This window comes from Perognathus longimembris, chromosome 11 (genome assembly GCF_023159225.1).
Source record: "Perognathus longimembris pacificus isolate PPM17 chromosome 11, ASM2315922v1, whole genome shotgun sequence".
Lineage (NCBI taxonomy): Eukaryota > Metazoa > Chordata > Mammalia > Rodentia > Heteromyidae > Perognathus > Perognathus longimembris.
Window position 1 is genome coordinate 5,975,643 of NC_063171.1, and position 8,073 is coordinate 5,983,715.

At 43.4% G+C, this 8,073-nt stretch overlaps 1 pseudogene; it reads left to right on the top strand.

The window, feature by feature from the left end:
- The first annotated feature begins 5,007 nt into the window (after positions 1-5,007).
- Positions 5,008-7,242, top strand: LOC125359603 (annotated as a pseudogene).
- Positions 7,243-8,073: the final 831 nt, after the last annotated feature.

Genomic DNA, 8,073 nt, shown 5'->3' on the forward strand with positions numbered 1-8,073 from the left:
TTACTTATTCTGTTAAGAGTCAGACTCTGTAAGCATCGGAGACAGAGCAAAGCCAACCACTCTGTCCACAAAAAAGTTCCTAAATCATCACCACCCCATTCTTTTCAGTTGGATGTTGAGTCAAACAAAAACTGCCACCAAAGCTACTAGGCTCTCCCCTTGTTCTTTTTTCACCCAAGGCAAAATCCCCAAGGCACTAAAGAAGAGTAGAATATACCACCACAAACCTACATTCTGAACTGAAGCCAGCATGTTAATACCCTTTTGTGGAGTGTTTTCTTCCCCCTTACTAGGAAGAAGAGAATGACTTTTTTGCATACCACTTCCATTCCTAGTTTGGGTCTTGCTTTTACCAAACACTTGCCATAAATAATTCTTTAAAAGGAAAGATTTATGTTGGCTCATATTTTCAGGGAATTCAGTCCATATTCTCTAGGTTGCACATTTCTGGGCCCCTGGTGAGACAGAATATCATAGTGGCAGGAGGCTACTCACCTCATGGTAGACAGGAAGCAGAGCAAGAAGCCTGCCGGAAGGAGTTCAGGAAAGATGCAGTTTGACAGATTACAGATTCACACCACAGTGAGCTGTTCCCTCAACCTAGACTTCATCTCCTACGTTTCACCATTCACCTATAGTGTAACCATATTATGAATTTATTACAAGATCTTTCCATCCCTTCCATTAGGTCACAGCTCTCATAATCTAACCGTCTCTAGAAAATGTTACCACAGGCATTCCAAGCAGTGAGGTTTCCTAATCTCCTAGACATTTCCCATACAGTCAAATAAGATTAGCTACCTCACATACCTTGCTAAACAGCACTGAACATGTTTTACTCACCTATAATTGACAGCCCCTAGAAGCTCAAATTTCTTTTCCTCTGTCTAGTTACTTTTCTACAATTTACTGCTCATTGTTAAAATAATATATGAAGGGGCGGGGACTGTAGCTCAGTGGTAGAGTGCTTGCCTCACATGCTTGAAGCCCTGTGTTCCATTCCTCAGTACCACATAAACAGAAAAGGCCAGAAGTGGCAATGTGGCTCAAGTGGTAGAGTGCTAACCTTAAACAAAAAGAAGCCAGGGACAGTGCTCAGGCCCTGAACTCAAGCCCCAGGACTGGCAAAATGAATAAATAAGCAAATAAAACAGAAGTCCACACTGTTACAGTCTGCTGGGGGTTGTTTTCTAGTTTTTGGTTTGGGGTGAGGTTTTTTTTGTTGTTGTTGGTCTCAGGGCTTGAACTTAGGGACTAGGTGCTGTCCTCGAGCCTCTATGTGCTCTACCGCTTTGAGCTACAGCCCTACTTCTGAGTCTGCTGGTTTTTGACAAAGGCATCATAAACAAACATTGAAAAAAAGCCAGCCTCTTCAGTAAATGGTATTGGGAAAACTGGGTATCACCCTCCCTGTCTTTTACCCTATATTAGTATCAATCCAATGTGAACAAGAGACCCTAGGCAAGACCTGAAACTGAAACTACCACTGAAAACCAGGGGACACTGACTCATCTAGGTATACATACTAACTTCCTGAAAAGAACTCTTTTTTTTTTTTTGGCCAGTCCTGGGCCTTGGACTCAGGGCCTGAGCACTGTCCCTGGCTTCTTCCCGCTCAAGGCTAGCACTCTGCCACTTGAGCCACAGCGCCGCTTCTGGCCGTTTTCTGTATATGTGGTGCTGGGGAATCGAACCTAGGGCCTCGTGTATCCGAGGCAGGCACTCTTGCCACTAGGCTATATCCCCAGCCCCCTGAAAAGAACTCTTAACAGCTCAATAAATAAGCAACCACTGACATGAAATGGTACCCCATTTAAAACCTTCTGGACAGCAAAGGAAAAAGTCACTAGGCTGAACAGAGCCCACATAATGGGAGAAAAATCTTTGCCAGCTACAACTGACAAGAGATTAATTTCAGAATACAGAAGGACAAAGATCACATTTTCTTTCATAGACCTAAAATACATATATGTGTACATGCCCACATGTGTGTATAATATGATTATAATTGTCAGACTATTTGGAGGGGGTAAATGATACTAAAATATATTGTGTGAAGATAGCCAAGGTAATGCCCTGAAAGCTGTTGAAAAACAGGGAGGAGAGGAGACCAGTATTGTTAGGAAAATGGAAAAAGAATAGGCCTGACTCCATCTTCAGGAGGAACAGCGAGGGGCACAGACCTTCCCATGGATTTGGAGGTTGTGCGAGGGGGTGAATTTAGGACCAGGCTTATAAGATGGGGTCTGAGCAAGGAGGCAGAGGTTAATGAAGGAGCCACTAAGTCTAGGGAGTTAGTGGCTTTTTCTTGGGCCCACAATGGATTGTTTGCAGCTGGGCTTAGGTGAACTGTCCTGCCTGCATATCAAAGCAAGTTCAAGTATACCTGAGGTTTTGCCTGGTGTCTGTATGAGCCTGGGGCAATAGGGTAGGGATTAATCCTTCAAGTATTATAGTGCACTGGTACCTGGTTCACCATATATATTCCAGTGATTGGTGCCTGGTTCACCCCCAGTCCTGGGGCTTGAATTCAGGGCCTGAGCACTATCCCTGAGTTCTGGCCTTTTCTGTTTATGTGGTACTGAGGAATGGAACACAGGGCTTCAAGCACGCTAGGCAAGCACTCTACTGCTGTGCCACATTCCCAGCCCTCAATATATTCTTTTTTTTTTTTTTTGGCCAGTCCTGGGCCTTGGACTCAGGGCCTGAGCACTGTCCCTGGCTTCTTCCCGCTCAAGGCTAGCACTCTGCCACTTGAGCCACAGCGCCGCTTCTGGCCGTTTTCTGTATATGTGGTGCTGGGGAATCGAACCTAGGGCCTCGTGTATCTGAGGCAAGCACTCTTGCCACTAGGCCATATCCCCAGCCCCATGCCTGTAATCTTAACTTGAGAAACCTTTCAGGGCTGGGGATATGGCCTAGTGGCAAGAGTGCTTGCCTCAGATACACGAGGCCCTAGGTTCGATTCCCCAGCACCACATATACAGAAAACGGCCAGAAGCGGCGCTGTGGCTCAAGTGGCAGAGTGCTAGCCTTGAGCGGGAAGAAGCCAGGGACAGTGCTCAGGCCCTGAGTCCAAGGCCCAGGACTGGCAAAAAAAAAAATTGTTTATAGTATCTTTAAGAAATTGCATGAAGGCATTTCAATATGTTAATTAATACAGTGCATCTTTCTATTTTTATTTTGTTAGTATTAAGTAGCTGGGCAAAGTAATAATTTCATAAGTGACATTACAAGTACAATGTACTTTGATCATTGTCACTCCTATCTTTCTCCTCCATCTCGTCCATACACACTTGGGGGGGTGCGCATGTGTGCACACGCACACTGTGCACTAGTCCTGGGGCTTGAACTCAGGGCCTGGGTGCCTTTCCCTGGGCTTTGTTGTTGAAAGTGGTGCTCTCCCCACCTGAGCCACAGCTCTACTTCTGGCTTTTTGATGTTGAGAGTTAAGAGTGTCATGAACTTTCTCCATATGTACTTTTACCTTAAAAAAAAATTTTTTTTGCCAGTCCAGGAGCTTGAACTTAGGGCCTGAGCACTGTCCCTGGCTTCATTTTGCTGAAGGCTAACACTCTACCACTTGAGCCACAGTGCCACTTCTGGCATTTTCTATATATGTGGTGCTGAGGAATCAAACCCAGGACTTCATGTATACGAGGCAAGCACTCTACTCTACTAGGCCACACTCCCAGCCCCCATATGTACTTTTTAAATAGGGCAAAGTAGACTTCTGAGATAACAAAGTCATTCCTAGAGGAAAAGCACCAGCTGGATGCTGGTGGCTCACACCTGTGTTCCTAGCTACTCAAGAGGCTGAGATCTGAGGATTGCAGTTCAAAGCCGCCAGCCCAGGCAGGAAAGTCCATGAGACTATTATCTCCAATTAACCACTAGGAAACCAGAAGTGGCACTGTGGCTTAAGTGGTAGAGTGCCAGACTTGAGCTGAAGAGCTCAGGGACAGCGCCCAGGCCTAGTTCAAGCCCCATGACTGATTAAAAAAAAAAAAAAGGGAAGGAAGGAAGGAAGAAAGGAAGGAAGGAAGGAAGGATGGGAAGGAAAGAAGGAAGGAAGGAAGGGAAAGAAAGAAGAAAAGAAAGAAAGAAAGAAAGAAAGAAAGAAAGAAAGAAAGAAAGAAAGAAAGAAAGAAAGAAAGAAAGAAAAGAAAGAAAGAAAGAAAGAAAGAAAGAAAGAAAGAAAGGAAAGAAAGGAAGGAAGGAAGGAAGGAAGGAAGGAAAGAAAGAAAGAAAGAAGAAAGAAAGAAAGAAAGAAAGAAAGAAAGAAAGAAAGAAAGAAAGAAAGAAAGAAAGAGAGAGAGAAAGAAAAAGAAAAGTAAAGCAAGGCACCAATCCATTCTTGAAAGTTCTGCCTCTTACCTGGCTTACTTGCCAATACTGCTGTAGTAAGGAAAATTCCAACACATACATTTTGGTGCCATGTATTCAAACCACAGCACACACCAATAAAGAAACATACATGCTCTTTTGAGTGCGGCCTCTGCAAGATTTACTCGCGGGCTCGGCTTTGCCTCTTGGGGCAGAGCGCCTGGCGCTATGGAGTTTGTGGTGGCTGCGAGCAGGGCTACAGCTGGGGCCGGCGCTGAAGAGGCCATGGTGGCCGCGGCGGGCCAGGGGCAGATCTGAGGCAGGCTGGCCTTGAACTTGGGATCCTGCCTTCACTTTCGGAGTAGCTGGAATTACAGTGTCTATTACTATGTCAATGATGGCAGGGACTACAGCCTCCTTTCCTATGAGAGTGACTGTGGCCAAGCTCACACTGGAACATTTACAGCAACTTGATTGTTCAGCATGAAGAGAGAGAAACCAAGCAGAAGTAATAAGAAGTGGCCATGGAAGAAGAAGGATTAGCAGATAAAGAGAAAAAAGTTACATCGATCACAACATGCTTGCAAAGAGACAGAGTTTTTAAGACTCAAGAGGACCAGGCTGGGCTTGGATGATTTTGAGTCTCTGAAAGTTATAGGAAAAGGAGCTTTTGGAGAGTTTATTTTCTAGGTAAGGCTAGTCCAGAAGAAAGATACGGGCCATATCTATGCAATGAAGATATTAAGAAAAGCTGATATGCTTGAAAAAGAGCAGACTGGAACTCCAAGGTCAAGGTTCTGATAGGATTTGGTTCATATGAGACCTGTCTTCCTAGCTTGAAGATGGCTACCTCATCAAAAGTCCTCAACCTGATCTTTCCATGGTGGCTCATATCCGAGCAGAAAGACATATTTTGGTAGAAGCAGATGCCACTTGGGTGGTGAAGATGTTTTACAGTTCTCAGGATAAGAGGAACCTTTATCTAATCATGGAATTCCTCCCTAGAAGGACATATAAAATTATCTGATTTTGGTTTATACATGGGGTTAAAGAAAGCTCACAGGACTGAATTCTACAGAAATCTCACACACAACCCACCAAGTGACTTCTCATTCCAGAACATGAACTCCAAGAGGAAAGCAGAAACATGGAAGAAGAACAAGAGACAGTTGTACCCAGGGTACTCAGGTGAGATACAGTGATAGCTGGGGTCCAATCACAGGAAGGGAATACAAGAGAAGAAAAAAAAGGCTTACTCCACAGGTGGAACACCAGATTACATTGCTCCAGAGGTATTCCTGCAGACTGGCTATAACAAACTGTGTGACTGGTGGTCCCTGGGGGTCATCATGTATGAAATGCTCATAGGCTGTCCACCTTTCTGTTCTTAAACACCTCAAGAAACATATAGAAAAGCGATGAACTGGAAAGAAACACTAGTATTTCCTCCAGAAGTGCCTATCTCTGAAAAAGCCAAGGATTTAATTCTCAGATTTTGTACTGATTCTGAAAATAGAATTGGGAACAATAGAGTAGAAGAAATAAAAGCTCATCCTTGTTTTTTTTAAATTTATTTATTAATTGAACACAAATTTTTGGACAAGGTGTTGTGCAAAAAGGGTACAGTTACATAGTAGGGCAGTGTGTACATTTCTTGTGATATCTTACGCCCTGTTTTTCTTTCCCTTCTCTAGGTCAGGTAGACATATATACAATATACAATGTATCAAGAACATATACAGTAGCCACGTGGCCAAGCCCAAGAAAATTCGCCTAGGGCTTTAAATGTAATGTCGATATTAGACAATATGTCGACAGTAGTCTTATATGAACATACATACATAGCTTTTGAGCTATTGTATTCCCCTGAGAGGTCAATTTTTGACCTTTAAATGTTGAGTAATTGTTTGGTTTTAGTTACATACTGTTGGGTCGCTGCCCCAATCCTGTGGGGAATACTATTTGACAAGCAGTTTTTGGTTTCACAGACTTAGTCTCTACTGTCTCTCCGTCTCCCTTTGTTAACAATTTGGGCAATATGTCCATTTTCACTATATTGATTCTGCCTACCCATGACCATGGGAGGTCTTTCCATCTCCTTGTGTCTTCTCTGATTTCCCTTATTAGATTTTTATAGTTTTCATTAAATAGGTCCGTCACGTCCTTGGTTAAGTTGATCCCTAGGTACTTTATTCTTTTTTTGGCTACTGAAAATGGAATTGTTTCCATAATTTCCTTTTCTGTTTGTCCATTGCTGGTGTACAGAAAAGCTGCTGACTTTTGTGGATTGATTTTGTATACTGCTACTTTGCCAAAATGGTTTATTAGGTGTAGGAGTTTGGGTACTGACTTTTTTGGGTCCTTCAGATATAATAAGATCATGTCGTCTGTGGATAGGGATAACTTGATTTCTTCCTTGCCGATGTGGATCCCTTTGATGTCCTCCTCTTGCCTTATTGCTATGGCTAGGGATTCCAGCACTATGTTGAAAAGAAGTGGGGAGAGTGGGCATCCTTGTCTTGTTCCTGAGTTTAGGGGGAATGATTTAAGTTTCTCTCCATTTAATATGATGTTAGTAGTTGGTCTGTTGTATATGGCTTTTATTGTTTTGAGGAATGTTTCATCCTTGTTTTGAAGGTGTAGACTGGGGGCACATCAGGGAAAGGCCAACAGCAATCCCTAAAGAATTCAAAAGTATTGATGACACTTCAAATTTTGATGACTTTCCTGAATCTGATACCTTACAACCAGTGCCAAATACCACAGAACCCGACTACAAATCCAAAGACTGGGTTTTTCTCTATTATACCTATAAAAGGTTTGAAGGGTTGACCCAGCGTGGCTCTATCCCCACATACATGAAAGCTGGGAAGTTGTGAATGAAGGTGACCTTCATCCACAGCCAAGAGAACTCAGGCACTTGATGCAATCATCCAAGCCCTGTGGACTACTCTTTACCCAAAGTAACCTGCTGGGAGAGCAGAACCTGCTCACAGTCCAATGAGGGCCAAGCACATGTGACTCCAGGATCTGACACCATCTCTGCCATCCAAGAAGTGTCTTACTGCCTCTGGATGTGAAAGACCAAAGTGATTCCATTTTGAAAAAGAGGCAGCCATGTTAGAGTTAGAGCTGATTCCAAGAAGCTGAGAGTGCAGTTACTGAAAAAAACAACCATGTGCCCACCCAGTAACTGACTAAACTGATAGGGGGCAAGTTGACCCAGCCAAGAATAAACTGTTGTTCTTTTGAAATGTGCAGAGGGCCCCTAACCAATCAGGTTTGAATATATCAGGAATTGCTGAAGGTCGACCAGTTGGATAGCTGCCAACATGGGAAGCCCCTAAAGTTGTTGGTTCACCTATATAAAAAGTGTGCAATCCCCTTTCTCAAGGCCCTCATCTCTCAGCTGTGTCTGGTGAGCACGTTAGCCCAAATGCGCATTCGCTAATAAATGGCACCTTTGCTTTTGCATTGAAAAAAAAGAAAAAGAAAAAGAAACATGCTCTTTTTGTTTGTTTGACTGTCTTGCAGTGGGTTGATTGTTTTGAGGTTTGAACTCAGGACTTTGTGCTTGCTAAGCAGGCACTGGACCACTTGAAACCTTTTCACTTTATTTTTTGAATAGGGTCTCACTTTTTCCCTGGGCACAATTCTTGAGCATTTTTGCTTGAGGCTGGAGGTCTACCACTTCTTTTGCTTGTTAATCAAAGTGACCAGACTGGCTTTGAACCACAGTTCTCAGCC